Genomic DNA, 14284 nt, shown 5'->3' on the forward strand with positions numbered 1-14284 from the left:
TCACAGTCCAAGCCATCTGGCATACAGGAGTAAACAAACAGCAGAAAAGATAATAAGTAAACTGGTTTTTAACTGTTCCCCCCCCCCCCCGGTCTTAATACTGTAAGACCTAAAGAATTTGGATTCCTGAGATAGATTGCATCTAATAATGAGTGAAATAGTAAATGTAACATTTCCACCTTGCAGGAAGGCAATATCCTCTCTCTTTTTGTTCAGAAGGTGTGGACATGTTTTCTCCCAGCTCCAGCTGTGGTGAGAAAAGGGGTGAGCTCAGCCCTGCCCCAGGGCACTGTCAGGGCTCTGAACTGATGCTGAGGCAGCTGAATAGCCCCAGACACCAACCCAGAACCCCAGTTCTGAGCACAACTTTTGGGGTCACCTGGAGAAGCTGTGATGGTTTTACTGCAGAATTTCCATTGGTCAACACTGCTTCATCTGTGCACAGCACTTCCCAGGTGCTGCTCCCTAACACTGAGCACAGAATTGCACTGCAGGGAGGGAAACTGCATTGACCCAAACTTGGTTCACTGGCAGAGTCTGGCAGAAGGGTTACAGCATCAAGTTGCTTCAATTCACTGTATTGGTTCAGAGAAATAGTATCTCAGAGTAGCTAAAGAGGTTCTGAATCTCATCAAAAAGTCTTTGACAGATTTCTATTATGGTTGATTAACTGTACATTAGATGTTAGAGAATCAGAGCTCTATCAGAGTAATCCAGATGTGTGTAGACAAGGCCCACTGATACCAACTTATACCATTTGACTGAGATCTGCACTATTTAATGACTTTCCTTCTGGTGTAATCTCCTTTTGCAAGAAATCTCACTCAAAAAAGAAAGGGAGTTTTTTAGCTCTAGTTCACAAATGGCCATAGTGAGGTCATCACTTTGAACTACTTCAAATCCAGCTGGTTAATCTGGGCTGTAAGAGAACAAGGTGGGTTAGCTCAGGGTGCCACTTTGGAGAGTGATGCTCTAACTCCCAGCTTGCATCAAACAAGTCAATCCTTCCATCCTTCTTCTCTCATCCTGCATGTTCCTGCCCTGCTTGTGGTGCTCACTGGCACCTGTGAGAAAAGCCAGGCCAAGGAGTTGAACTGGCTGAGGAAGACCATTGGAAAAAAACAACTCCCTACCAGTTTAGCCCCTGGGATCCAAAAGAGGAAAATTATCTACCTGAAGGTATACAAAGGTAATTAAAATGGGAATTTTGTCTGTTGGAAGATGGAAGCTCTGTAGATAAGGTACAGTGAGAAAAACTGACAGCCCTTTCTCTCTGGTCAGTAAGATTCTCAGGAACTTGTCTCAATCTTTAGACACTGTGTGAAGTATCTTCCCATCCCAGATGTTTGACAGAGTTTAAACTTCCTCTAGAACAGGAACAAAGGCAAAGCCTTTAGAAGCTGCTTGTTAACGTTCTCCTTTCTGAAAGGTGTAGAACAACTTTTAACATTTTGAATGGAATCAGAAATATTAAAGAGAAGGAAGAGGCTCAGGGGACAGGAATTGTCTGGATACCAACAGTTGCCACGTTGGTTCCTTGTGTCTGTGTAAGCTGGTGTTTGTTTATGCTCTTTGATCTCAGTTCCCAAAAGTATTTCTCAAGCTGTGCTCAGACAGAGCCTATGGGAAGGAACCTTCTGACTGAAATGGAATCCCTCATTCAAGATGAAATAGGATTTTTTTTTTTGGTAAGCTGTTTCCTGGCAAGGTTTTCCTGTGACATTTGCTGGGAGGGGAACCCATTAATTTGGATCCAGGCCCCAGCGGGAGCTGATCTGGATGACACGAGATCAGGCTTGGCATTTGTTTCCACCCTGGTGAGGTGCCATGGGAAATATTTCCAGTGGTGACCCATGTTTCCAGCTTTGGAAGCTGTGCTGGAAAGTGCAGTTTTGCTGGGAGAGTTGTCTGATGATTTTATTTCATTTTTACGAAAAGTCCAGTGGAAATGTTAACCAGTTCACAGCAAATTCAGGTGCAAGCAGAGTTTCACACCTGTGTCAGTACCAAAGTGAGGAGTTGGCACATGACTGCTGTCCCTGTTATTTATTATCTTTACTGTGGAAGGGCTTAACTTCCCAGCTGAAGATGAGGATTCCACTCTGCTGAGTCTACACAGGCAGCTTAACCTGCTCTTGAACCTGCGGAATGTCTGTGGCTGCACGTAAAGGCTCCCAGAAGGAGCTGCTGGGTTGAAATCCTCAGGGAATCCTGCAGAGCTGGGCTGGAAACAGTGGGTCATGCTCAGAGCTGGCACTGCACGTGGTGTTGGGGAGACTTAACAAATCTGTACATTCTTGTGTCCCTTGCTTTGCTCTCCTGTACCAAGCTGTAAGCCAGCCCTGAAGTTTCTTCAGATTTGGGATCAAACACTGAATTTCTATTTCTTCTCTTGCAAATTCCTGGGGGGGGTGGAAATCAATATGCTAACGCTGTTACATCAAGCTTTCAAATCTCTGCAGACATCAGTAGGCAGCTGTTCTGTGCTTTTTAGCATTTTGGGCCAAGTTTCTGATTTCAGAGTGATGTAAAAGCAGAGGAACATCACAGGAACTTCTCTGGAGTTACACCAGTGGCTCCGGTGTGTAAAATTAAATCAGGATCAAAATTTGGATTTTCATTTACTATTAATATAATAATTAGCATTTTATTAGGAATGGTGTTTCTGCGCCTTCATAGCTATTCCCTCAGGAAATTAAACCATAATTTTGTGGCATTGTGTGCTGCCCAATACATATAGCTGTTCTTATTTTGTAAATGTGGATGAAATAGTATTTGCTACTTCACCGATTTAATAGAAAATAAAATCCTCTCAAGTCAGAGTAATGTCCTCTGCTTTATATTTGAAAAAACAAATTAATCCCCTGATAGGCTGTGATTTGCAATAAAGTTGATCAATGGGATCTACCTCCACAAATTGCAGAACATACCATTCACATTGTTTTGAGTAATACTGTTGTTTTACTTTGAAGTACATTGCTGTTGCTCCTTGTGTTCAGTACAGCATCTTAAGAGTTTTTAATAGAAAGAAACTAAATGAAAATTGATTGATAAAAGCTCCATCAAGGTGTTTATTGTTTTTTGCCCAGGGGTAAAGCAGAAACTTTTGAAAGGCATGTCATTTGTCTTAGATTCTGTTTTTCAAAGTGCATGGGCAATGAAGATGTGAACATAAAGGTAGGAAATTGCTTTTTATCATTAATAACTTGCACAGGGGCCTTGTAGTACAAGGTGGAGTGTCCACCTTCATGCTGGATAATGAGGATTTTTTGCAAAAACTGGTGTTCGGGGGTGGAGTGGAGGATCGTGTGTGCAGCCACAGCACTGGTGCTGGCACCCACAAAGCTTGGAGCATATGCAAAGGGAAGAGAAAATCCCTGACTAACAGGGGAGAGCTGTGTTACACTCAGCTCCTTTACCAGAGGTGCAGCAGCAGAGACAGGATGTGCTGCAGCAGCAGTTGCCTGTAGGGCCTTTAAAGTTCTTAACCCTGTGGAGCAGGACCTGAAACAACTCATCCTTCTCTAGTTCTTGGGGTATTCTGGTTGGACTTGGGCAGAACAAATCCATTTTCATCAGTAAGAGAATTTTAGTGAGGGTAAGAACTGTAAACTCTCCTATTACACAGGGAAGTACCATCCAATGTGGGAGCACAGAGTAAGTGATATAAAGATGATGTTACTGAGTTGATTTGTTTTGCTTGTGCAGTGTAGACTCCTTAGGAATGGCATACACACTAAGATTGTTTCTTGTTGGGAAGGTAACTATTAAAACCAGATGAAAAGTGTCCCTGCTGTCCCTTTTCTCTAAAATAAATTTCAGTTTTTCCTCTTAAGTTGAAGAAAGAAAAAGCATTTTGTTGAATTTTTCTAGAGAAAAATGAAAAATAAAATTGTATTGAAACAGCATGCTACTTTTTGTTTGAATATGTTATAATTCATCAGCTAAATAATTTAGGTAAGAAAAAAACCAACCTTAAACTTCAGTTCTAGAAAAGATCCTTGTAGCCAGAATATAGTTTAACAAAGAAAAGTGATCTAAAAGTGGAAACATGAATTCTTTGTTTCCATACACTGTATATGTCAATGTAAACTAATAGATTTATTGCTTTTCTACTTGGAGAAGGAAGGAAGGAACTGTTTAATTGGAGAAAGTTCAAACACTGGAGTGATAAAACCCTGTTACTGTGTACATAAGTAGTGTGTGCATTTGTAAGGTTGTTCTGTTGCTTCACCACGGAGGTAATTTCTGTAGCCCTTACTATGTGTGTGTTTTAAAAAGAATAGAAAGGATTTAACAACCTTTGCAGCTGTGTTGTGCATATCATATCCTATAGGAAGGGATTTCAGGTAAGTATTTGAGAAATAGATAGTTCCAGGCATAACTACTCAGGACATGCAAATGTGGTTGTGCAAATTAAATGGGCAGAAATGCCCAAGGTCAGGCCCTGGGAATCCTCTGCACATCAGCTGTGCTAAGAGCTGGCAATGGGACTGAAACAGAACATGTGACAAACATATGGAAAATATATTCCTTTGCTTTGTATTTTTAAAAAATGGATCATACTCAACGTGCTGCTGCCTTTGAGGGCTGTAAGATAAAACGTTGCAAGGTTCATTGACTTTGAGATGAGGATCCTGGGCACAGCCCAGATGGAAGCCTGATACAAAAGGCTGCTCTTGTCTTTGAACATTATTGGCCCCAAAGAACTGAAATCCCTTTTAGGTTTCCCCCCGCCCACTTTAATGCAATATGAGTGCAAACAGTTTCCACTTGTTTTTGTTCCTGGGCCAACCTGCAGTTTAAGCACTGAGGAAAATGTGTTTTAGGACAAGATTGGCTTACAAGTCATCTTGAATTCAATGGCATGGACACCAAAGGTTTTTGGGAGGTGCAAAAAGCCCACCTTAAACCGCTCCAGGGTTGCTCCAGTGTGGCTGTTCTGGTGCTTGCAGAGAAGATTGTTTAAGGAGGTTGTGCCCTCAATGGCCTCATTCTCATGCCATGTTGATGTTTCTCTGTCCTCACCCTGGTTTGGCTGACACAGTCACTTGTAGATCTGATCCTTGGGTCAGATCTTTGAGGTGATCAGGACTAATACCTGCATTTCTTTTTTTTTTTTTTCATTTTATAAAATTTATTTATAAATTTATTTATACATGGCATCATTTCACAGAGATGCCTTAGGAATACTTGCTCTAACAACTGTGGCTGGAAGGGCAGGTGAGTGTGGACAGGGCTGGTGCCAGTGCCAGAATCAACCCTCAAAAGATACCTCCAGGATTTTGTGACCCTTCTGCCCTTTGCACTGTTTTGGAGGCACAGATCTGCTGTGACCTGGTTACCAGGCTGGTGTTTGACACAGTGTGTGTGTTCCTGGGTGATGATGAGGGTCTCCAGGGGTGAGGTGTGAGGGGGCCATGGCAGGGACACTCTGCCCTCTGGCACCCACAATAATGTCACTGTCCCAGAGAACGTGGTACCTCTGGCACTGCAGCCCAGGTGACACAAGGGCACCCCCAGGAACAGCCTCCTGCAGCTCCTCTCTGCCCCTCCTTTGGGAAGTTCCCACTTTCTCCACTGGAGTTCTGGGCAGGGCTAATTCAGGCAGGAAAATCCTTCCTTAAGGCTTGTTTTCATATTGGTTTCCTCCCTGAAGTGCACATTGAGGGGGTTCCACAGCTCATCCGGGGCATCACCAGCAGGGACGTGGGACCTCCCTTTTTGGAGTCCAGGTTGAGCCACACATGGGTAGGAATGGCTCGAGCTGCTAAACTGGTCTCAGCTGGTGTGGTGGTGAGCACAGAAGGTGAAAAGATGCCTTAAATGTAGCTTTTCCTTTCCTCCTTGCAGTCTTGTGCCAAATAGGGAATGGAGAAATTGGCTCCAAAACCTTTATTTTTTCCTGCTCATTTTCTCTTAGTTATTGTTTTTCTTTTCAAGTAGACTTCCAGGCTGAATGCAGTTTTCCCGTGGGAGTAGCTGCTGAGCTCTGCCTGCGTTTTTATCTCCATAGTTGACAATAATAAAAATTCCAAACAACTTCCCCCGCATTCCCTGCTCTGCTGTTGTCGTGTTTTCTGCTGGTTGACAAAGTCACCTCTGCGGCCTTAATATCTGAGTACATTTGTTTTGCAAAGTGCTGGGAGCTGCATGGCTTGTTGATGTTTTCCAAAGCTTTCACAAAAGCTGTTGAAACCCTGCGTGTTGCACAGTGAGGAATTTAGGAATTTTCCACTCCCACTCCCCAACTGTTTTTTGGGTTAGTGTTTGTGTTTCTCTGGAGCCCCCTGCAAACACCTCCTGTCAGGAGGGGATGGCAGAGGGGCTGTGATGTCAGGAGGGCAGCCTGCCTTTCCATGGAATATTACTTGTCCACTGAGATCCTGTAAGAAATTCCTGGGAAGACTTTCCTTCACGTGCACAACCCTTCCAGTGGAAGTGATGTCCCAAAACACTTAAAAGGGTTTCTTCTGTGGAGTTAAAACCTTCTCTTTTCCCATTCCTCCCCTGCCTATTCCTCCTTCCACCTCTAGACATTACAAAGTAGGACTTGCCTGATCACTGATTTGTTTTATCTATTTGAAGATGAAAATGCTTTTGCTCTTTCAAGAGCAAAAAAAGAGTAGTTTGAGAGATGCTGATTTTGGGAACAACTGAGGCGACAGGACCAGGCTTAACTTCAGCCTGCAGCTGATGTGTGGCTGGACCAGGAGCAAAGTCTTCTCTGGCCAGAGAAGGAAGGAACAGCTCTGCTCTGACTGTTTATTGTCAGCAGTGTTGCCTGGACACTACAGTAGCAAATGGCCTCTGAATTGGAAGGGAAATGTTGACAAATCGCTTTCTGCTTTAGAACACCATCATGTTTTAATGTGGGCTTTGTTTATTCAACTGCTTTTTCATGGATAATGGTCTCCTTATGCCATAGGGTTTTGTGTAGATTGTCTTGATCATCTGTTCTTACAACGTGGTAGAAGATGGTTTCCATGCTGGAGGAGGAAAGACAAGCCACGCTTTGCATCTTGAGAATCCCCAGGAGCCAAATAGCAAAGCTCCCTCCAAGCATTACCTCCTGTGCTCCAGAGCCCTGATTTTGAAAGACTGCATCTTGCAGAACTTCCAGACCATGAACCTTGGCAAGCATGAGCTTCTACACATTCCCAAAATGACAGGAAAAATAAAATGGGCTAAATTAACCACTGAACCTGCTTCCCCTTTCCTACACCTTCAAGTTATAGCAGTAAACATCGTTAAGAACATTCACTTTTTAGTCAAATACTAAGTGTGACTAAAAGATACTTTACACCACAAAAAATATTCTGATAAATGAAGTTCCAGGCTGGATGCATATTATGTAGCAGTTTGGAAAATCACTGCCCCTCATTTCAACCCTGTGCTGTACAAATCAAATTGCAAATGAAGCCTGCTTCTGTTGGATGGTGCCAACCATCTGATAAGGAGATCTTGGCTGACTCCTCATGTGTCTTAAGGGGATATAAGAAATGAATATTTGTAATTTTTATTACTCTTTGAAAATACCATTTTTTTATGCCTTACAAAAACTGCTTGATCAATTTTCATCTCAAATCAATTATCACAGGGCCTTTTCTCTTTCTGCAGACTGTTAAGCTTTTGTCTCTCAGAGTTTATCTTAATAATCACAAAAAATCCAATGACCCATAACAGGATTCACATTATTCCTTTTTATGTTTTACTCTATGTACAATTTGGAGATGTCTGGATCTGAATGGAGCTGTGACTGAGGGTAATTTAGGATGGTTGAGGTGTGCAGAATAGGAGCAGAAAGCTGGTGGTACCTCTTCAGTTCCAGCCAGGTCAGCATTTTCCCTCACATCCAGACCCTGAGCTGCAGTTTCATTTTAAGTTTCCCTTGATGGCTGTTCTGCTTGGACTTTTGTTGTAAAAGCAAATAACTACATAGAAATTTGTTACTTTAAACTTGGCCTGGGCCCTTACCAGGCTGCTGGTGAACCACTGGTGCTGCTGGGGAGAAGAGGAAGGTGGGTGATGCACACACTGAGGAAAGGAAGGTGAAACTGGGGGGATTAGCCCTCAAATGTTCTTGCTCTTCATACTTTAAGCTCAAGAAACTTGTCTAAATGGGAAGTCAACACCATTCATCCTGCAGTGGTTTCTGTGCAGTGATATGGAATGTGAATTAGCACAAGGGTGAAACAGATACGTAGTTTTTATCATTATTTGTTAAATTTTTACTTGGTTTGTATTAGGAAAAAGGTTATTTAGTAAAACTACCTCATTTATTTAAATATTATTATTTTAGAATCAAATATATAAATTCTCTAAACGGATAGTTACATTAATTATTAAATGTATATATCAATTCTATAAATGAATAGCTCCTCTAATTATTAAATGCTTGCTTAGTGTTAAAGTTTTCTCCAAGTGTGTGCCTGCCATATGCTAATGCCAAGCTGGTTAATATTATTTATTCCAACCTACATGGTTTCTAGCTATATGAATCTGTAGAAAGAATTTTTTTTGTGTGAATAGTGATGTGTTTTCAGAGCAAGTAATTTTTCAGTTTCTCATCATCTGTTGGGAACTGGTTTCAAGGGCTGTGTTTGCTTGTTGTGGTTGTAATCCCAATCCTGAGCTTGTTACTCTGACTCCAGAATCCTGGCTTAGGTAAAAGTTTAGGGATGAAACCTTCAGTAAAGCAGAGCTTGGTTCTTCAGGAGTTTCCCAGCACGTTTTCCAGCACAAGGGATCAAGTGGGAAGGGTGAGCAGCAAGCAGAGAACTGAACAGCACAGGGTATCTCCCCAATGATTATCACTGTTATCAAAGTGGAATTTATCCAATTAGCCAATGCCATTAAACAGCTTCCATTGACTCTTTTCTCCTGCCACATTTCAATGTGTTTATATCTTGAAGGAGTGAAGGATGTATTGTCTGACATGACAGCTTGCTTTGTGTGCAGCTCCCTCTTCATTTCAACTCAGTGACTGACAAAAGACAGGAGTGGGTCTTTTTGATGTAGCACAGGGAATTATTTCCTGATTTGACATCCTAATTGATTGGGGATTTCTTATTATATTAAGGAGTTTTCATCCTGAATTGCTCAGTAAAACAGCATTGGTTCATTGCAATAGGAGGATAAAAAGGAGGATGTATTTAAGCATCCTTTTCTGTGCTGTGACTATTCCATATGGCTAACAATCTTTTCCCCCCTCTCCTCTTGTTACCTTCAGCCCTGTGCTTCTCTTCTCTGAAGTGGCTTCAGAGCTTCTTTATAGTGGCTTTTTTTCAAAGCATTTTCGAGTAGTACTGGTTGAAAAATAGAGTGTATTCATGTAAAAAGTTGACAACCTGCATGTTTTCACTACAAAATTAAAGACATGTTTTGGATTTTCCTCTCTTTTCAATGATAAATGGATGGTAAAGGAAGAGAGGGGAAGGACACTGGAGAAACTCTTTGGTACAAAGGAAAGATCCTTTACAAAGAGAAATTCACACCACTCAGCTGAGGGAAATCTGGGTTGGTGGCATTGCTGTAGGTTTAAACTCTTTTCTACATGATCTGGGCAATCCGGAACATCAACTTTTTCTAAAAAATATGGGAATTCCCGGGAGCCTTCAGTCAGACCAGAAGGCATTGGGTTGGTGGGATGTGAGGTGCTCCTCTGGTGAGCTTTCCATGCCTGGTCTTGGCATTGACACCCACCCTGGTGCCACCCCTGCTGTGCCAGGCCAGTGCTGAGAGCAGCTGGGTGCCAACCAGCGTGGCCAAAGCCATGGGCCACTTGCCTCAGTGCTCCCTCCCTGCCCAGCCAGAGGAAATACGTGTGAAATTATGGCCTTACACTTGAAATAAAGATTGTGGAATCATAGACTAGTTTGGTTTGGAAGGGATCTTAAAGATCATCTACTGCCAACCCCCCTGCCATGGGCAGGGACACCTTCCACCAGCCCAGGTTGCTCCAAGCCCCGTCCAACCTGGCCTTGGACACTCCCAGGGATGGGGCAGCCACAGCTTCTCTGGGCAACCTGTGCCAGGGCCTGCCCACCCTCACAGGGAAGGATTTCTTTCTAATATCCCATCTAAATTGAGACTGTCAGTTTAAAGCCATTCCCCCTTGTCATGTTACTCCAGGCCCTTTTCCAAAGGGCCTCTCCAGCTCTCCTGCAGACCTTTTGGGTACTGGAAGGGGCTCTCAGCTCTCCCTGGAGCCTTCTCTTCTCCAGGGGAACCCCCCCAGCTCTCCCAGCCTGGCTCCAGAGCAGAGGGGCTCCAGCCCTTGGAGCATCTCCAGGGCCTCCTCTGGACCACACCAGGCTGCAGCCAATGGATTTGACTGCTGGGCAGAAATAGGAATGTCAATGAGCACTAGGACTGGGGAGATGCAGGCAGGGGGGAAGCACAGGCTCAGCACAACATCTTAAAAAAAAAAAATAAACAAATGAAGTGAATTGATTGTTTTTATGGAGATTTTCCTTTAGGGAGAAAGTTGCTCTGACTTTTGGAAGGAGCTGGATTTTCCATCATATTCGTGTGCTTCAAGAAATGGAAAATACAGTGATGATGATGCTGATTGTTTTTAAAATGAAACTGTCTGTAGTTATCTCTAGAGATAATAATCCCCTGCTGGTTTAGTGCTTCCTTGATTTGGTTTGTGTAAATCTGGAGAATGAGGCATCTTGAGGCTGCCTCAGCTCCCCCCCCTGAGCAGGGGCTCAGCTCAGCCACCTTTCCAAAGGGATTTTCTAAACTGATTCTACAAAGTTTTGCTGGGATGCTTTAGCTCTCAGATGTTCTTAATCCTGGACCCAAAGCTTCAATACAGCAATGTTTTCTCCCACTGATTTCACGTTTTTATTGCAAGCTACTTGATTTTGACCTGGTGGCATGTCTGTGTGCAGGCAGGTTTGAGCATCTTGGTGGACAGAACAGATGCTGCCTGGCCCCCAGGTACTCCAGTACTGCTCTGCAAAGTCAGTGGAGTGGAGGGATGGTGCCTATTTTATACCTTTTTTTCATTTGTCTGAATGCAAGGGGCCACACGTGAAGGGTAAGATTCAAGATTTGCAGGTTTATGTTGGGTTTGTGTATAGGAACACACAGGTAAAGCAGCTTTTTGTGACTGATTTGACAATTATTCCTTCTTAGGGGCAGTTTGGTCTTGCATATGCCTTTTAATTTTTTTATCCTAATATCTGAAAGTGCTTTTCAACCACTTAGATTAATTATTTACATTTTAACATTATAGAAAATAGGAAAGAAAGTAGAGAGAGGTTAAACATACACATCTCTGTTGCTTATAATGACACCTAGATCTACACCAAGTTTGCCTGATTCCCACTCTCCATAGTTACTTTGGGACAGTTGTTTTACCTGAGCTCTGTCTGTATTTATTTCAGCCATGTCTCATGGTTACCCCAGCTTGTGGTTTTTTGAAATCACTATCAGCTGAATGTGCTGTTAAAAAAATAATGTCTAAGGCTGCCTTTCAAAAGAGAGACTTTGCTGTGATCCCCACGAATTCATGTAAAAAAAGTCCTCATGTGCTTGTTCATGGCTAGAACCCAAATTTCTGATGTTGGTGGTGTGAGACACGAGTGTGACGGGCCCAGCTCAGCCAGCTGAGTGCTGTCACCCCTGTCAGAGGCTGGGCCACCAGAGGTGACAATTTGCAGCTGCCACCAGCTGATGGAGTTGGTCCCTCAGCTGAAGTGAGGGGTGTCAGCAGAGCTGTGCTCACACTGCATTCTGAGTTCTGCTGAGGCAAGGGTGTGTGAAAAGGATAAGGATGTGTAGAAGTGCGGCCATGTATGGACAGATCAGAGGACCTCTGGAATGGTATTTGTGGAACCCAGTTAGGCCTCTTTTCTCCAGATTATGTCAGTATAACACAGCTGATTTTGGAGCCTAAATATGACAGTGCTTCATCAGAATATCATGTTAAAAAGGGTGTAAAGTGTAATCTGGGGGACAATCATGAGGAAACCCCCTGGGAGTGAGACATGGGATCTTCCAGCTATGAAAAGCCACCAAGGGGTTAATGATCCCCCACTGCATATGAAATGACAACAAGCTCTTGGCAGCTTTCCCCATTCTTTATATAACACTTCCAAGCCTGAAGCTTGTATCCTCCTAGTAATGCTTTTAATTTGTGCTCTGCTGGGGAGAGGCCAAGATTTAATCGAAATCATTAGAATGTCTTTGCTTGAAGTAGCTGAGGGCTTGTAGTGAGCTGGAGGAGGTTCCTGCAGAGTAATTAAAAGGAATCCACGAGGTCGTCACTGGTGCCTGAGCTACTCCAGACACGGGTTCAGGGGGGAAAGGTTGAGTTTAATGACAACTCCTCTTAACTTACGTGGGATGCTTGCACAGCCACAGAGTTTTAATAATTAAACTTTGTCTTCTTCCCTTCCCACACACCTGCCCAAGGGTTGTTTTTGCTTTGTCTCAGTACAGCCAAGAGGGGCTCCAAGCAGAGCCCAGGAGCCCCATTTCTCAGAGATTGGGGGCTGAGGGGGCTCTGCCACCTGGATCCACATTTCAGTTGTCTGGTTTATCTTTTATCTCTAAAATGAGATGAATTTCAATGTTCCTGTAAGAGTGCACTGTGAGAGTGTGGAGTGTGAACAACTGTGGGTATTTATTTACAGTCTCAGCTGAGATCTGGTCTTGAATTTGGATTCTATTTACATGGGACTATCAGAACACAGGTGTTGTTGCTCTCAGTGTATATTGGTGCCTCTGTATGGATTTCAGTCCCGTATGTGCCTGAAAGCCAATGCCATGCTCTCGGTGTGTGCACAGGAAAATCAGCTGCTGAGGTAATTTTGAGGCACAATACATATGCTAATTGCTTAGTGTAAATGAGAACATGCACTTTTTCCTTGTTAGTTATATATTAAATAAAAAGGTACTCAAAGGAAAGCTGAAAAAAATGAATTTTCTATCTCTTGCACTGTACAGTCCCAGTGTTGTACAGGCAGTGATGGAGTGAACTGGCAAGTGAGGAATTTGTGTGAGAAACTGTCTTTTTTGAATGACTTCTTATTCCTGCATTTGAATACAGCCTCTTACAGTAGAGTAGGTACAAATAATGAACTAATAGTGAACGTTAAAGATTTAGGGAATTGTCTGTGAACTTTTGACCCTGGGAATATAAGGAGGTTTGCTTTTCAGGAGAATTAGTCTAGCTGGGCTAATGGGTGCCAATAAGGGCTGTAAGCAGTGTGTCAGGGACCAAATCTTTTAATTAACCGCTGAGTGAAAAGTAGTTTGGGAAATGCAATAAGTCAGATTCAGGTCAGATCAAGCAGAATAATATGTGGGCAATGAAGAAATTAACATACTAGGAAATGCAAGCTGAAAATCTCCAAACTTTCCTTATTAGACTGATAGAAAATGGGATTTACTTTGATTGCTTCAAGAAAACATTGCACCTACTTTTACTGACTTGTTCTAGCAAGGTTTAGACTCTCCTGGCCAATGTCATGGGCAGATGAAAAAGATTAAACTGGATTAAACTGGAGACATACCATGGTCCAGCTTTGAAATGCCTGTGACTTGTGGCACAGGCTGGCTCAGTACTGGCCTGTGTTCAGTGGTTCTGCTCAGGGTGAGGATGCCCACAGTGTCACACCAAGGATTACATTGCTGCTCTGCTCCTACCTCGTCTTTCTTGACAAATAATATTGTCTCTGAGCTTCTTTGAATTCCCATTTTTTCTGAATCTACTGTCTGTTGCTTTGACAGTGGCACTTTAACTTCACAGGGAGCAGTTTGTCTTTTTGTCCTGTGCTTGTGTCATCCCTGTCACAGCTGTGTCAAGAAATCACAGAACCATTTAGGCTGGAAAAGACCTTTAAATCGAGTCCAATGGTTAAACCAGCACTGCCAAGCCCAGCACTAACCCATGGCCCCAAGTTCCACATCCACACGTCTCTTAAGTCCCGCAGGATGGGGACTCAAGGTGAGCACCCCTAATTATTAACTCAACATGGATAATTGCATTCAGCATTGGCCTGTAGATGTAAGGATCTCAATTTTAATTATACCTTATTAACAAAATGAGTAGGATCAGAACTACATCTAGAGAGTTCAGAAGGTAAACCAGTGCCTGTCAACGTATCATTACAGAGTAAGGGTTGAATTATTAGTTTAGTTCATATCTAATAGGATTTTAATCCTATTCTGATTGTTCTCTGTGCACATCAAAAAGTATTATTTTATAGAAGGACTATGACTTAAATTGTGGTCTAGAGGGCTTTGAAATTAATGGAAAAACTCC

Source organism: Lepidothrix coronata, unplaced genomic scaffold (assembly GCF_001604755.1).
Source record: "Lepidothrix coronata isolate B3197 unplaced genomic scaffold, Lepidothrix_coronata-1.0 Scaffold99, whole genome shotgun sequence".
Lineage (NCBI taxonomy): Eukaryota > Metazoa > Chordata > Aves > Passeriformes > Pipridae > Lepidothrix > Lepidothrix coronata.